Below are 16,686 nucleotides of genomic sequence, written 5' to 3'. Positions count from 1 at the left end.
TGTTGCACAAGAATGCTTTTATGTTTCCTAGTTCTGATTCACATGAACTATTTCAACTTTACATGATAATATAGATATCCTTTTATGGTATATATATTTCATATTATATATATGTATTTGTGGATAAAACTGAAGAGAGTAAGAAAATATCTCTAATAGCAATGGAGAAAATGTATACCCTTAAGAAATGTGGAGGTCTAATTGATAAAAGTTCCAAGACATAAAATGTTGCCATAAAAATATGTATCAATTAAACCTGTTATTGTGAGTTTCTCTACAGTTATCCAACTAGATGACCAAAAGTAGTGGGAATTGCAACAATAAAAAGAAGATCAAAAGTCAAGGAGCAATTAATTACGCTATCAAAAGACAAAATCCAAAATTTATCAAGTACTTATAAGGTGTTTGCTATCTATAACCATAAGAGACCCTAACATTTGTTTCATTGAAGAATAAGTGTCAGAATGAAAAACTTCATTGGCATAAGGCACACAACACACATTATATCCTAAACTAATGTTGCTTTAGTCATTGATGTTGCCCAAAATTACACCTCTAAGAAAGTATAACAAGGTCATTGTCAAATAAAAAACCCAACAAAGGTTAGGGTTGAACCCACAAGGAATAGGCTAAATCTGTATCAAAAACTTGTTGAAGTAGCGAAAAGGTGCAGAAAGTTAATGGGGGGATTTTGTAAGAACGTCAAGAATAGAAAAGATCTTGATCACTTTAGGTTCAAATCAATATAAGATGAATACTAGGACTGTATTCCTAACTTTGAAGACTTATCGTGCTCGTCAAACAATCTTAATACCTTGCATTTAGAATCTAACAGGTTATGTATCACCAACCGTCTTTTGAATCCCTTTGGTGAATTTCACTTGTCACCTTTTGAGTCTCAGAATGTCGTCTTACTAAAATTTGTCATAGATCCAAGATTAACTATCTTCTTTTGGGTCAGAAGTTAATAAGATGAAGGTTGATAGCTTCAAATTACTGTTGTGATGTTCTTTTCCTAATATCAACCTCTCTTGTGGAGATGGTGTCGAATACAAGAAAGTTCTTAAATTCTGTAGTAATTAAGAAAACAATCAAATTGAATAAAATCACAATATATTCAAGAACATCAATCAAGAACGACTTTGTACTTTCTCTACTTTGTTATTCCATCAGGGTTCCTAAAACCCTAGTTAAGTGGTTTTTAGCTACTCATGTTTGCAAGAATACCCTTAGAATTTGTGAAAGAAAGCATATGAATAAACTTACAATCAATTAAGAATGAAAACAAGAATCTTAAATTAAGATCCAACAATAAAAACTAAGACCATGAATTCCAAGATTTAATGTCGAATATCAGAATCAATATAGTATTGTATGTATAAAGAGTGTGTAAACTAATAACAAAAAATCAATAGGGTATTTATAGGATACATTAGAACCCTAAGAATCCTAACCAAACAAAATAGAAAAATCTAGGTTGGTACCTACCTACGAACCCACTTACGGGCCATAGGTAACACTAATGAACCCTAGGTGGGTCGTAGGTCTTAGAAGATATTAGCAGCTTTTAGATCTTCCACTTAAGGGGATCCCTACGAGGGCCATAGGTTCTACTTAAGCTCCGTAAGTTCCTTCATAACTCTTAGAGCCAATCTTTAGATTGTCAGTAGTTTATTCTGTCATCTATAATGCCACTTACAAGGAATGTACGTCCCACATACGGCCAGTAAGTGGTTTCATAAGTGGGTATCGCTATAACACTTCACTATTTTACTCCTATTTTGCAACTAACCCTTTTTTCTTGCAAAAAAGAAATACAAAGACAAATCACATCTAACAAAAAGGACCTAATTACTAGGATAATTTCTAGTTTTAAGAATCGAAGTTCCATGAAACCATGGAACATCAGTCATCATATGGCCTACACATCCGTTCACCAACAAACAAAATTAATCCAGCCTGATAGCCAATGGCAAAACAAAAGTCGATATTAGATATGTAGAAAGGAGAAAAACTTTAGAAAACACTTAATTTGAATGAAGTCAATATCAAAATTATATTTGAAAACATAGGTTTCAAAAAATAATATAATAGTCACCAACACATAAATACAGATTCTTAAAAAAAAAATAATGAATAGAGGGACTTGCAAGTGTATTCCGACAAAAATTCAAGTTAACCATTCAAACTGTATATGAAAACTTTGCATAAATATTGCCAACTACATTTTCAAAAATATCCTAAACTAATGTTGTTTTAGAAGATGCTTTTCTCTTATTTAGTCTATCAGTTGATTCATCATTACTACTATATCTTGCTTTTGTTTCATCTTTTTATACTACCACAGTAATTGTCATGACCCAATTTCTCAGGTCATCATGATGCCTACTATATTCCACCATTAGGAAAGCCAACCCATAGTCTAGAACAACTAGTAAAAGACTACTAAGAGAAATGGAGAAAGAATGTGGAATAAGTATAGTAAATGGCTGAAATACAAAAAAATAGTCACAAAACATGGTGTAATAAGTGCAAGATCTTCTAACGTAAAAAGATTACAAAATAAAGTACTAAATTAATATACTAATATAACCCATATCTAAATACAACATAGAGATTAGTGAAATAAATATAAGGGACAATAGAAAATCTTTGAATTCAAAAAGCTCACCCTATGTCTCCGAACCATAGCTGCTCCGCAAGATGCACACAAGTATAGTGAGAGCCCGTACTATGATCTGAAGGCTGCGTAAGTGTAGTATGAGTACTAACACATGGTATTCAGTAGGAAACCATCGACTAAGATCCAAAGATTATGCAAATATAAATAGCATGCAAGAAAGAATGTACACTATACCCAAATATACAACAAACTACATAATAAAGCTAAGGAGACAATAAGGATAACCATTCTATTCATTTCCAAGAAGCTAACATAATAAGCTAACAAAACACTCAGGATAATTTACCCTATTCCAACAATACTCTAAGACTCTAGCACTATACCGTATATCACAGGCCAATACACAAATAAAAAATGGAAGAAGGATATGTATAGTAGAATACAAGGCCAAGAAATGGACATACAACATAAGTAAATGAAAGAAGGAACGGACATACAAAAATACCATAAATACTACAGATTGATACACATACATAACAAGGATAACTCAAGAGTACAAGCTAAGTAATCACACTAGCATATCTAGGCCTCCTAATCATAGTAAGAATTAGTACCAATATAATCAAGGTATCTAACTGGGACTTTTATAAATAATCATTGCCATAGGCCTTGAAGGTTCAATCAACACACACCACATCACAAGCCATACTCTTCACCTATACCTATGCAATTCCTCATAAGGCTGATAGATATTGTCATATACTGGTGATAGGGAATACGCATGAAAGAATGAATCTCAAGTAAGTCCATGATAACATAACCACTACAAGTTCCATAAAGTAACCCAGTGTATACATATCCTCCAGTGGACGAAGGAGTTCAAAGGGGGTTAAAGAATACCCATATTCACTGACCTGGTCCCGATCCAAGATTTCCAATAATTATTAATGTCATCCTCATTTATCGGACTTGAATCGAAACTCATATCATCAATCCACTTCGTATTATACCAAATATATATAACTGTATAAACATAAAATATATATGCCAAAACCATGCCTAAAAAAGTATAAGTCTATAAATCCATTGCCTGGGGTAAACTTTGGGATGAAATCATTATAAAAGTGTAGAAAGAATCGAAATCTCTCTCTATAGGGGTAAATAATAGTAGCAAAATCGCGGACCAGAATCTATCTTTGTTAAATCTCTAAATCATTATTTTTAGTATCAAAGTATTATAAGTTAATCATTAAGATGGTATGGTTTTTACTATAAAGAAATTCATTTTAAAAGTGAAAAGTAGGAATAATTCTTTTTTGGGAAAAAGAGTAATAAAACTATATTTTCATTGAAATTTTACCATTTTATATCTAAGTGATCATGAATGTACCAAATCTATGGATTCCATAACAAGTATCCAAATAATACGATTATAAACATGAAAATGATTAACATCTACGGTCATGTCTTTTATAAAGATAAAACATTTCCCAAAATCCAACCACAATCATAATCATGGCCTAGGGCCCAATAATATATCTGGCATAACCATCAAATCATCATCCAGGGAAAAACTATCACCATCTACCATGTCACATACAAAATGTTATAATAAAGGTTCATTAGTCTCGACAATGTCTATCATGATAGAAACTTTGGGTAATAGGATCTTATAAGCATAATAAATATTTCACCTTAACTGCCAATTACCCTTTAAGTCCCTAAACTCTTAAGTTAGTCTAGGTCATGATGCTCTACCCATAATAATATCCCTATCTAGCATGCAACATATATAAAATACCATCTCAAGAGTGGAGTAGATAGAAGCCTACCTCAAAGCCAAACTGCAACCATTGAATCATCCACGAATTGTCCATCTTAACTCTACAATCTCAAAATGGCATCACAATATCAAAGTAGCAATCTACACATCGTTAGGATTAAAATAAGAACCATATTTCTTTAACACGAGTTGTGTCAAATTTTTGGTCAAGGACAGACACATGGGGCCTGCATATGGAATCCAAAATTAAATCTTTCATGAGTTACTTCAAAAGGCAAGGAAGTTGTGCTCAAAAGTTGAGTACAAATGGAGGACAAATCGGGTCTCAAATAAACTCTCAAAGTTTAGGAATTGAGCCCTAATTTCTATGAATTTTACAAAGAATTACGATGGAAATTGAAGGAAAAATCAATGGGAAATGACCCAGAAAGTTAGGTTCGCTTAAGTGATTACATCATTAAACTGATGCACCAGATTTTGCTAAGTTTGGAATAGACTTCGACCAGGTACTCGGGTTCATTCAGAACCCTGTACGTGCAAACAAAATATGCTACCAGACAAAATTTGATATTCTGGACTCAACAGGACCATTAAAACTTTCATCCAATTTATTTTCAACTAAATTTGGGACACTCACCTATAGTTCCATTTTTTATATAATCCGCCCAATAGCCCAAAACTAGTCCGAAAGCCACAGGACCTGAACCAAGGATCTCCCTAGACTAAAATCAATGTTTTAGAGTTGATAGAGCTTTCAAAATTCTCATTTGAAGTTATCTACATGTAGTTTTGGTTTGAGACTAAATCCTAAATAATGAAAGCTCTAAAATAGGGTAATGGCCTAAAATTTAATTGAACTATCCGATAACCAAATCGATAGTTCTGACAAGTCATAAATGACCCTTAGCCATTGTGGAAAGTATTAAAACTCTAATAATGCATACAATTTGAGGAAATGATATGGAGGGTCATTGTTGGGGTGTAATACACACATAAGTGCACATGATTGTACAAGTAATATAGTGACTAGAATAGTTAGATATCGTACCCATTAGGACTATGCAACTAGCAATTCAACCAACTTTACTTTTTGATAAGAATGTATTAAGTGTTTATAAATATCAAGATGATTAATAAGTTTCAAGTAAAAAGTATAATTAATAAATAACAGAATACGACAAAAGCAACGTGAGTAGGGTTGTAATCAATAATAGTGAGAATTCTAGGGTTGAGACACCTTTTAACAATCTTACAAATCTCTATTCCTTCATAGTTTAGATGATTATTAGGTTGTTGAATTGCATGGTTTATAGTATAATCACAGTCTCTCGACCTCTAATCTTCTACCTAAATTGGACATCACAACTACATCGTTGAGCGGGGATGCAATAATACAAATAGATTCCTAAAGTTGTCTTCCTGTAAGTGAACCAAACAAGGCTTCTAGGTATATCCCTATCCTAGATGCTAATTCATATCCTTTATTTCATAAAAGGATGAGAACCTTGATCCTTAATCTCTTCATTCTATTCTATGATCCTCCTCCCGAATTCACATAGAAATATAGGTTTATTCTAATCGTGGCCACTCATCAAAATAGTAAGCACAAGAGATTAAGAAAAACCATACGATAATCTAATAATAAACTACAATAAAGAATATTGATTTGCAATCATGTCTTTGGCCTCAACTCCAGAACAGGGGTTTTTAGTCAATAATGTTTGAATTCAACATAAAAAACAAATAATTAAGGTGCTTAGTCAATAATGTTTGAATTCAACATAAAAAACAAATAATTAAACATACTCAAAAGTAATCTTCGAATAAGGAAGTTCAAAGAACCCTAGATAAAGTATTAAAAGTATTTTTGCTTCTACTGTACATTCCAAAGTGTTCCAATTGAGTTCAAGTGTTACCTTTTATACTAGGAGTAGTTTTTCCTATGCTAAAATACCGCCACATCGCGGGAGTCAGTCCACCGTAGTAGGGATTGCATAGCATGACTTGTCTTACCATATTAGAGCCCGCATCGCCGATTATGGTCTGCTTCTGTGAGGCCCACATCGCACGCTAATCACGTGCTCTCACTAGAATTAGCCTCCAAATATTTCACTATGGCAAAGACCCCCCGCTCAAGGGCTTGCGTCATAGTCTAATCACCCGCTCTTACTGGAAATTGCATCAAAAAATCTCAATATGGCACAAAATACTTTCTCCTTAGCTGGTTGCTTCATCCTTCCAAACATGCTTTCCAACTTAATGCTAGTGTCCTCTCTACTCCATATAATCAATCTCCAGCCTAAATCATCATATGCTTCTCATCATGTATTCAATTGAGCCAATTTCATCAACAATCCATCCTGCATTACTAATCATATCCATTAACTAAAATTATGCAATTCTACACCTAACACCGTAAAAATACCCATTTTAACTCTTATAACTAGGCCTATCATGGGTGAATATTTGTGCTTGGACATATAAATATGCCAAGGAATGCCACTCCACTCTTAGTACCTTGTTCATCCTCAAACACTTCAAATAACACTATATTTAATTAAACTTAATCATCACAACCTAGGTGAAATACTCGTGTCGGGCACTCATAGACAAAACAAAGACTCTTCTTAGCTGAAGACATGTCAATTCTCTTTTAAAACTTGGGATACTCTTTATAAACATCCTTACATAAAAAGGTAACTTCCAGTCTGTTGGCAAACTCAACAAAGTTGTTCAATTAAGAACATTCAAACGTCACCTAACTATCATCCACATAAATCCTCACTATAAAAAAGTTTCACACATTCGCTCTCAATTTTACAATGCATAACAGAATGAGAATATCAGAAGAAAAAAAATCTCTACCTCTTAAAAAAGAATTCATACACGATAGACAATGAACCATAAGCTTTCCCTTAGTTTACTACTCCACTAATAGTCAGATATTGGGATAAAGGATCAACTAGGTCTTTCAAGAATGTAATATAAGCTAAGGGACAGGTAGGAAATATTTGGGTAAATAGTGACTAATCTCCCTAATTCCTTTAGTACATTACTTGAAAAGTTGAATCATTATATTAACACCGCATTATTTCCTCACATCCTTCCTCCTTCTCTTGCTTTAGCTCTATTTTTTAAACTTATACAAACTATGGTGGTAGTGTCCTCAAATCTTTTTTTCTTTTCTTCTTTTAACATTTTTCTCTTCTCTTTGTTATCATTATTTCATACTCTCTACCACTGCTTAATTGAAATTCTTATCATAATAGCAATTTCTTAAGGGCTTTAGTTTCACCATCATCCTTATTCAAAGTTCTACTACTTACCTGTGGTGCATGCTAGATTCAAGTCGGATCCCCATGCTTTAGATCTAGCACTTGTCAAATTTTAACTTTAAGCCGACAAACCAAAAATTTTACCTGTTGATATTAAGTGTCTATATTAGCTCCCTTTTTAAATTATGATATGCTTCTGTTTCAACATAAAGATGTTTTAATTTAAGTAACCACATGGCCCAACATAAAGCATTTCTCCTTAAGGTTTTGATTAGGTTCTTATCACTTTTAGATTTCATACGACTAACACCCCTTTAGACGGTCATCATCCATCCATCATAGGGGAGGGCACCTAACTATAACTATTTATTTGGAATTTTGCTTGATTACAAAAACAATCAATTTACTCCTTACACAAAAGTAACTACTCAACAACACAATTAAAAATCAAATTATTACTAAGAAAATTTCATCAATACTAACTATTACAGACTATGTAGTTCTAAATAGATAGAATGAATGAACAAAAAAATAAAAAAATATCCAACACAAATAAAATAAAGGTGCAAAGAATGAGATTCAGATTACACCACCCCAAACTTTAAATGAAGCACTGTCCTACTGCTTGCAAAGTAAAACAAGTATGGGATGGGGAGCAACTCCCTATTCATATCTCATCCATGTCATCATAAGAGTCAGGACCATAAGCCTCAACTCCCAAGCCAGGTTCATCTTTATTTGCCTCTACCCCTGCCTCATCTGACTCTAAATCTGAATCACGCAGTCGACACTCCTGGTTAGTAGGCACATCATCATTAATAGGTTCCAAAAAATCAGGACCTATCCACATCATGGTCTTCATATGATGACCAAGACAATAGTCCAACTTTACCGCTCTAATCTCCTGCTGTGTATCTTAATGCCAACTAATCCATAATTGAAGCATCTGCAGCCCATAATCTGGGCAGTGATCTCATAATTCTGAGCCTAATGCTCGGGCATAGTCAATGCATAACCATAAGATACACTCTCTTAATTATGGGATACATCAATAGGGAGAGTGTCCACAGGTAGCCTATAGACAGGTCCTCCTCCTCAACACCCTGATCTCAAATGAATCTAGTTAGTGAGCCTCAAAATCCATACCTTTACTCCTGATGGATACATCTTTTCCATAGCCGAGAAAATCATAACACCTAGATTCATATCAACATCATCACACATTAAGGAATAAATAAGACATACCTTATAACGTGTCACCTCAGTTACGTGAGTCGCCCGTAGGAGACAAGTGTAGATAATCTTTGCCCAAATTTGGGGACTGTAGGGTAATATGAGGTGAATGCCTATTTCTCTATGGAGGTTTGATCTTGCTATCGAGTGGTTGCTGCACAACAAATGACGGATGTCGGTATAAGGTGGTTTGATATTCATCAGCTTCAGGGGCTCAACATCAACTTCAGGTGTACCGAGAAGAGCATTCAATCAATGCATATTAAAAGTGACAACCTGTCCTCGTATCTTAACTTCTGAGTCCCTATCCCATGGGTCCTAGTTTGAATAAAATTCCCTAAAAGGGCTCAAGTTGCACTCATGAGGCTGTGTAAACAAGAAGTCCATGTGTAATTCTTCTATTTGGCGCACAATGCTGGGAAACTCTCTCAACAGATTCTCCTTGTGAATGAATTGATCGGCCGTATACTTAGAATTATCATTCCTTGCATGCCATCTACATCCAGCCTCCATGACCCATCTAGTGCCATACCCCTTTGCTTGACTATATAGGAGAAGTGGAGGGTGAGAATCATTACTGCTTTGTCTATTCCTTTTCCTTGCTGGCTAAGAAGGTCCCTCTATGGCCTTATCCTTTTGTTGTCGACCAGACATATCAACTATTAAACAAAAAATACAACAACCACATCAAATAGGGTGAGTATGTTGAACTAGCAAACATTAAGTGTTTAGAGAGTTGTTAAGACACCCCATACTTAGTTTCTAATACAAGTTTTTGGGTAGAAAAATTGAGGTACTCAGACTTTCTCTCAATTATCAATCTGCAGAGCACACTATCCCATATATCATAACAAATTAAACTCATCTTTATTTTAATATATAATTCATATAGTAATCCTCACTTCATGAAACACACCTTGAAATGTATATAATTTTATATTGTACGAGAATTTCACCAACATGTACTCACACATTACCTTACGACAACACATTTTCACAAAGACATGCATGATTTCACATACTATTCATCCAATGGCACTCTTATCTAAACATCATAACAAGCACTAAGTGTGGGGAGATTTGGGAAACCATCTCACACTTAATTGATAATATGGTAGTGCAACGGGACCAATGCGAGGTACTTAGACTTCCCTCGTCATCAAAACACATCTCATAAACTAATTAAGGTCTAACTACTCCACCTACAGGTTATTGAATAATTTACCTTCTTACGAATAACTTATACACGTAATATGCCACAAAAAGTCATGAACTAGCAGTTTCTTAAATAAATGAATAAGCACTAACTAAAAATATTCTCATAATTCATGTAGTAAAACATCATATCTCCATGGTATAAATCAACTATAAACTGCAAGTATGGCTAACATTTCATAATTTGATACAATCCAAATAAGTAAAGGAATTTAAAGTAGTGTGCTTACCTCAATGATCTGAAAGAAGATGAAGAATACACTCCTCTTTGCTTAAGTAAAGAGAGCAAAATTGAGAGAAGAGGATTTAGATATTAGGATTTAAGGGCGGCACTGGCTACGGTAAATAAAAGAATAGGATTTTGAAAATAAGAGGTTATTCAAAGGGATTGAGGAGTAGGGGTACTAAAAATTTTAAATTTTTACAAAGGTCAGGACATAGTAGGCGGTGCGGGCTCTTTACCGCCATCTAGGGCGCGTATCGCGGGACCTAGCACGCCGATCTAAGCCATGTGCTACAGGCTCCATCTCCCCACTCTAAGCTGTGCATCGAGGGATAATCATGTGATGCTACTAGAATTTCTCTTGTTTAACATGAATTTTGGCAGTTTGGGGGAATAATTTGTTCCTCTTTTTCTTTTTCTCCCTGTACCTCTCCTTAGTGCATATTTTACTTACCCGACAGTTTCCCTTTCACGATGTTTCACTTACTTCTTATTTCCCTCATGATACAAAGTTTCTCATTCCTGCATACTCAACAAAAACAACAACATTACGTAAGGAATAGTTGGTTTCCCCCCATGCAACACCTATGTTTTGGTCGTGGCATGACCCTTCTTTTTGCATTTTTTTCTTTTTTCTTTTTTGTTCTTTTTTCCTTTTATTAAATAAGAAAATAAACTACACTATTACATTATATTTGTGGTTTCCTCCTGTGCAACACCTTAATTAACATCGTGGCATGACCCAACTCAATCTTCATTCATCTGTAAAGGTGATAGACGTATTATGCTAATCACCTTGATAATCCTAATAGTTCTTCACTCTTTATCTATTCACTATGAATTTTATAGTCTTATCCATGTTCCATAGCTCAACCGCTCCATGATTTGTCATTCTCACTACTTCAAATGGACAAGACCACTTGGACCTTAGCTTACCTACAAATAACTTTAATCTTGAATTGAATTGCAAAACAAATTGTCCCAGTTCCAAAGATTAATTTAGGATTTGCTTATCATGCCATTGCTTGGTATTTTATTTGTACAATTTAGCATTCCTAGAATCATGAAGATGAAACTCATCGAGTTCATTCAGTTTGTGAAATCACTTCTCACCAGTAGCCTTTATATCGAGATTCAATTTCTTAACTACCCAAAAAGCTTGATGCAATATTTCCATGGGCAAGTGGCATGTTGTACCATATATTAAGTGATACATAGAGGTTCCAATGGGCATCTAATAGGATGTCTTATAGGACCACAGTACGTCATCTAGCTTTTTTGACCAATCCTTATGTTGTCCATTAACCATCTTCTGCAATATCTACTTGATTTCTTAACTAGAGACCTCTAGTTTGACATTGGTTTGCGGGTGATACATAGTGGCCACCTTATGACTAACACCATATTTAGCAAAGAAATTATTCAAACCAAGTGTTGAAAAATATATACCTGCATTATTGATAATAGCTCTGGGTGTGCTAAAATGAGAGAAGATATGCTTTTTCACAAACATCAAAACCACTCTCGCATCATTCGTGGTAAAGGAAAAACCTTCTACCAACTTAGATATGTTATCGACTGCCACTAAGATATGTAAATTTCCATAAGATGGTGGAAATGATCCCATAAAATCTATCCCCCAAACATCGAATACCTCAACCTCAAAAAGTTGTTTAGGGGTATCTCATGGTGTCTTGATACTGTACCTAATTGCTGACATTGATCACACTCTTTTACAAAGGCAACTGTATCTTTGAACAATGTTGGCAAAAATAAACCTGATTGTAGCACCTTTCTAGTGTTTGTTCACCCTCATGATGTCCTTCATAAGGAGATGAATGGCACTTTTGTAGCAATTATTTAATTATACTTCAGAAATACATCTGTGCATAATCCCATCAGCATCCTATTTGAAAATATAGGGCTCATCCCATATGTATGCATAAGAATCATGTAATAGTTTCTTCTTCTGTTGGCTAGTTACTTCGAGAGGGTAAAACCCACACTCTAATAAATATAGAATGTCTGTATACCAATAAATCTCACACATCTCAAGAGCCAATAATTTCATATTTGGAAACTCTTCCCGTATGCCAAGTGTGTCATAAACAATGTGATCATGATTCTCAAGCATTGATAGATGATCCGCTACTTGATTTTTAGCTCCTTTTCTCTCAAGCACTTCAAGATTAAATTCTTAGAGCAATAGAATCCATCTGATCAACCATGGATTTGCATCTTTTTTACCGAACAAGTACCTAATGGCAACATGGTCTGAGTGAACAATTACCTTGGTTCCCAGCAAGTATGATATGAATTTATTCAAAAATTCTTTGATGAATCTCCTATAAAATCCCACATGCCTAAGAAACTGTCTCACTTTCTTCACTGCTATAGGATATGGTAACTTTTCAATGACTTCAACTTTGGCTCTATCTACTTCGAGTCCTCTAAATAACACCTTATGACTAAGGACTATTCATTTCTTTACCAAAAATGGCATTTTTCCAAGTATAGTACAAGGTTTTTCTCTTTACAACAAGCTAGGACTCGATCTAAATTCTGCAAGCACACATCAAATAAGTTACCATAAACAGAGAAGTAATCCATAAATAGCTCAACAAATTCTTCTACCATGTCATATAAAATTGCCATAATGCATCTTTGGAATGTTGCAGGTGCATTGCAAAGGCCAAAAGGCATCCGTATGAATGCATATGTTCCATATGGATAGGTAAAGATGGTTATTTATTGATCTTCTAGCACTATTGTGATATGATGATACCCAGAGTATCCATCCAAAAAGCAATAGTATTCCTACCCCACCAACCTATCTAGCAATTGATTAATGAACGGTATAGGATGATAATCCTTTCTGGTGGCTTGATTCAGCTTTCAATAATTAATGCAAATCCTCCAACCAGTCACCATGCGAGTGGGAATCAACTAATTAGCTTCGTTGAACACTACAATCATTCTATTTTTCTTTGGGATGTAGTCCACAGGGTTGACCCATTTGCTGTCGGATATGGGATAGACAATCCCAACATCAAGCTACTTAATGACTTCTTTACGTACAACATTCTTCATTATAGGATTCAATCTTCATATTTTCTGTACACGAGCTTTATAGACCTATTACATATATATATATATATATTATGCATACAAAAAGCTGGATTGAGCCCTGTGATGTCAAAAATCTGCCATCCAATTGCCTTCTTTCATCTTTACAAAACTGCCAATGCTTGTCTCACCTGTACATCAGACAAACCTACAGACAAAATTATAGGCAAGGTATCATTATGACCAAGGAAGACATATTTTAAATAAGGAGGAAGAGTCGTAAGTTCTAGTTTTAGTGCTTCATCAATAGATGTCTTGGGATATAGTCCAATCGATTTATTTAGCGGCTCAAAAGTGACCACTCTCATATTAATTACTACTAAATCCATGACTTGAACCAATTCAAGTTCCTCAACATCACCATTGAGATCATGTCCCATCAAAGCTTGCTCTAGTGGGTCATCTAGCAATAAGAGATGGAGCTCAAACTCAAGGTCTATAACTGATATAAAAGAAAATTCTTCATATATGGAAGGTAACTTCATTGCCTTGTACAAATAGAAAACCTCTACCTTGTCATGTGCTTTTATAGTTATCTTCTTTGAAGCTACATTAATACGTGATTGCCCCGTTAATAAGAATGGATAACCAAAAAAATAGAATGCTTTGGTTAGCATAAAAATCAAGAATAACAAAGTCTACTGGGAAAATAGTGAACCCACTTGCACCAATACATCTTCAATAATTCTGTCAGGACTAGCAAGATATCAACTAACTACAAAATAATGGTAGTGGGTTTGGGACTCCAAAGACCCATCTTTCTGATACTAAGATATGGGCATATGATGGATGCTGCCCCTAAGTCACATAACCCCCGAGCACTGATGGCTTGGCCGATGGTGATTTACAAAGTAAAACTACTTGAATCTTTAAGCTTCGTGGGAAATTTGTTCTAAAGCTTATATGTACACTCCTCAGTGAGTTCTACTGAAGCATACTCTATCAAACTATTCTTGCTTTTCACTATATGTTTCACATACTTTGCATACTTTGGAACACTCTGCAAAATATCAATAAGAGGGAGATTGACATGAACCTGTATTAAAATTTCCAAAAACTATTTATAACTGGTCTCCTCTTAGTGCTTCCTAAGCTTTCAAGAGAAGGGTAAAGGTAGAGTCTTATTCTTTACTTGTGTTTTATTACTTGTCGCTTTTTCTTCTACTACTTTCTCCTCATTCCTTTTTGTATCATCATCAGTAGCTGTGGGACTTACATGCGCTAGTTCTTTCTCCTTTAGTTGCAAACCTCTCATACTATTGACTGTATTACTTATTTTGGATTTGCCTCAGTATCACTAGGTAGACCTCCCTAAGGCCTAGTGTTTGGTGCTCCCACAATTCGACCAATTTACAGCTCCAAATTCTTTATAATCAACTGTTGAATCTTGATGTTTGCTTCTAATTATACATGAGAAGCTAGATGTTGCTTTATCATCTCCCCTATGTTACTCGTTTGAGTTGTCGCCTGATTAATTTAAATTTGTTGTTGATTTTATTGTACCAGCCCCTTATAGTGATTATTGTTCTTTACTTGATTTCCACGCCATGATAAATTAGGATGGTTCCTCCAGTTTGAATTATAGGTGTTACCAAAGTTCTATTGTCCCAGACGATTAGCATTCCCTATATAATTAACAAAATCTGGATTAACCAAACATGAATCTGCTGCATGCTCACTACTACCATAAATATCACATATATGTTTGCCTATTGAACTGCATTTGTTGTTGCTGCGGGCTGCGCAACCCCTAACTTCATGCTGCTGAACTGATTAGTTATCTGATTTTGTAGTGTAGCAAGTTAAGCTAATAACACAGTGAACTAATCTACTTCCAATACACTTGTAACCTTCTTAGGAGCACTTATCGAGTCACCATGCCATTTAGAGTTCCCTTGTGAATTCTGATTCAGTAGTGTATTTAATTAATCATATGTTTTTTCAAGAGCTTTCCCCCCAGATGCTGAATCCAAGAGAGTCTTGGTAGTTTTCTCCAACCCCTCAATAAAAGTATGAACAAGAACATCATTAGACTGATGATAGTGAGGGCGATTTCTGAGCACACCTTTGTATCTCTCCCAAGTTTGGTAGAGATTTTTTCCTTCTTTATGCTTGAAACTCAAAATTTTGCTTCTCAAACATGCAGTCTTCCCTTATGGAAAGAATCAAATAATGAACTTCTAGGCTAGATATTACCAATAAGTAATGGAGAGCGGTGGTTCAGCATGTAACCACCTCTTTGATTCCCTGATTAAAGAAAAGGGGAAGAGAGTTAGTCTGACATAGCTAGTATTTACTTCTGTTGGAATGTAAGTATCACTGATTTCCAAGAAGGTCTGTATGTGCTTCTGTGGGTCTTCATGTGAAAATCTAGAAAATTGCCCAGCCAAATTAAACAAGTGAACCATATTTTGCTTTACTTCAAATCGACCACCAAGATTTAGCTTGCAGATGCTATTAGTAGCATGGTTCATGAGTGGGATTACCATCTAACAAACAGGACTAGCAGCTGCTTGAGTAGGGGCAACTGGAATCACCGGTTCTGGAACACGTCCGGCAGTTGGATCAACTAGATCAATTGGATCAACAAGCGTAGGATCTATTTGTTTTGCCATTTGAACTTGCTGAATTAGATAATGAGCTCTTTGATGAATTTGAACTTGCTGAATTCGATAATGTGCTCCTTAGCTGGTTGTTCCTATCCTTTCTCCATCCTTCCTAACAAGCTTTCAAACTTATTGCTAGTGTCCCCTATACTCCATATAATCAATCTCCAGTATAAATCACCACTTGCTTCTCATCATGCATTCAATTAATCCAAACTTAATCAACAATCCATCCTGCATTACTAATCATATCCATTAGCTCAAATTATGCAATTTCACACCCAACACAGTAAAAATACATATTTTAGCTCATAGTACTAGGCTTATGATGGGTGAATATTGGTGCTTGGACATAAAAATATGCCTAAGATCAGTCATTACAATATCCACTACTAAAATAAATGTCATTCGGAAAAGTCAATGGATAAAAAGAATCACAAAAGCTCGAAGGGATAAGGTACGGACCAGCATGCTCTGAACGCGACTTCCTAGTGAACCTCAAAGAAGAAACAATGCTTCTAAGGGATTTTCCCATCGATATCCCTTTTTGAACCAACTTTTTTTTCTCATGTTTCAAAAACTAAAATTCCATGTCAACCACT

At 35.0% G+C, this 16,686-nt stretch overlaps 1 non-coding gene across 1 annotated transcript; it reads left to right on the top strand.

The window, feature by feature from the left end:
- The first annotated feature begins 15,512 nt into the window (after positions 1–15,512).
- Positions 15,513–15,619, top strand: LOC124886861. The gene has a single exon (XR_007044266.1). It is a non-coding gene; the product is annotated as a small nucleolar RNA R71 (small nucleolar RNA).
- Positions 15,620–16,686: the final 1,067 nt, after the last annotated feature.

This window comes from Capsicum annuum, chromosome 8 (assembly GCF_002878395.1).
Source record: "Capsicum annuum cultivar UCD-10X-F1 chromosome 8, UCD10Xv1.1, whole genome shotgun sequence".
NCBI classification, from domain to species: Eukaryota; Viridiplantae; Streptophyta; class Magnoliopsida; order Solanales; family Solanaceae; genus Capsicum; species Capsicum annuum.
The sequence above is the reverse complement of the archived record's forward strand: the minus strand, read 5'-3'. Positions and strand labels throughout refer to the sequence as shown.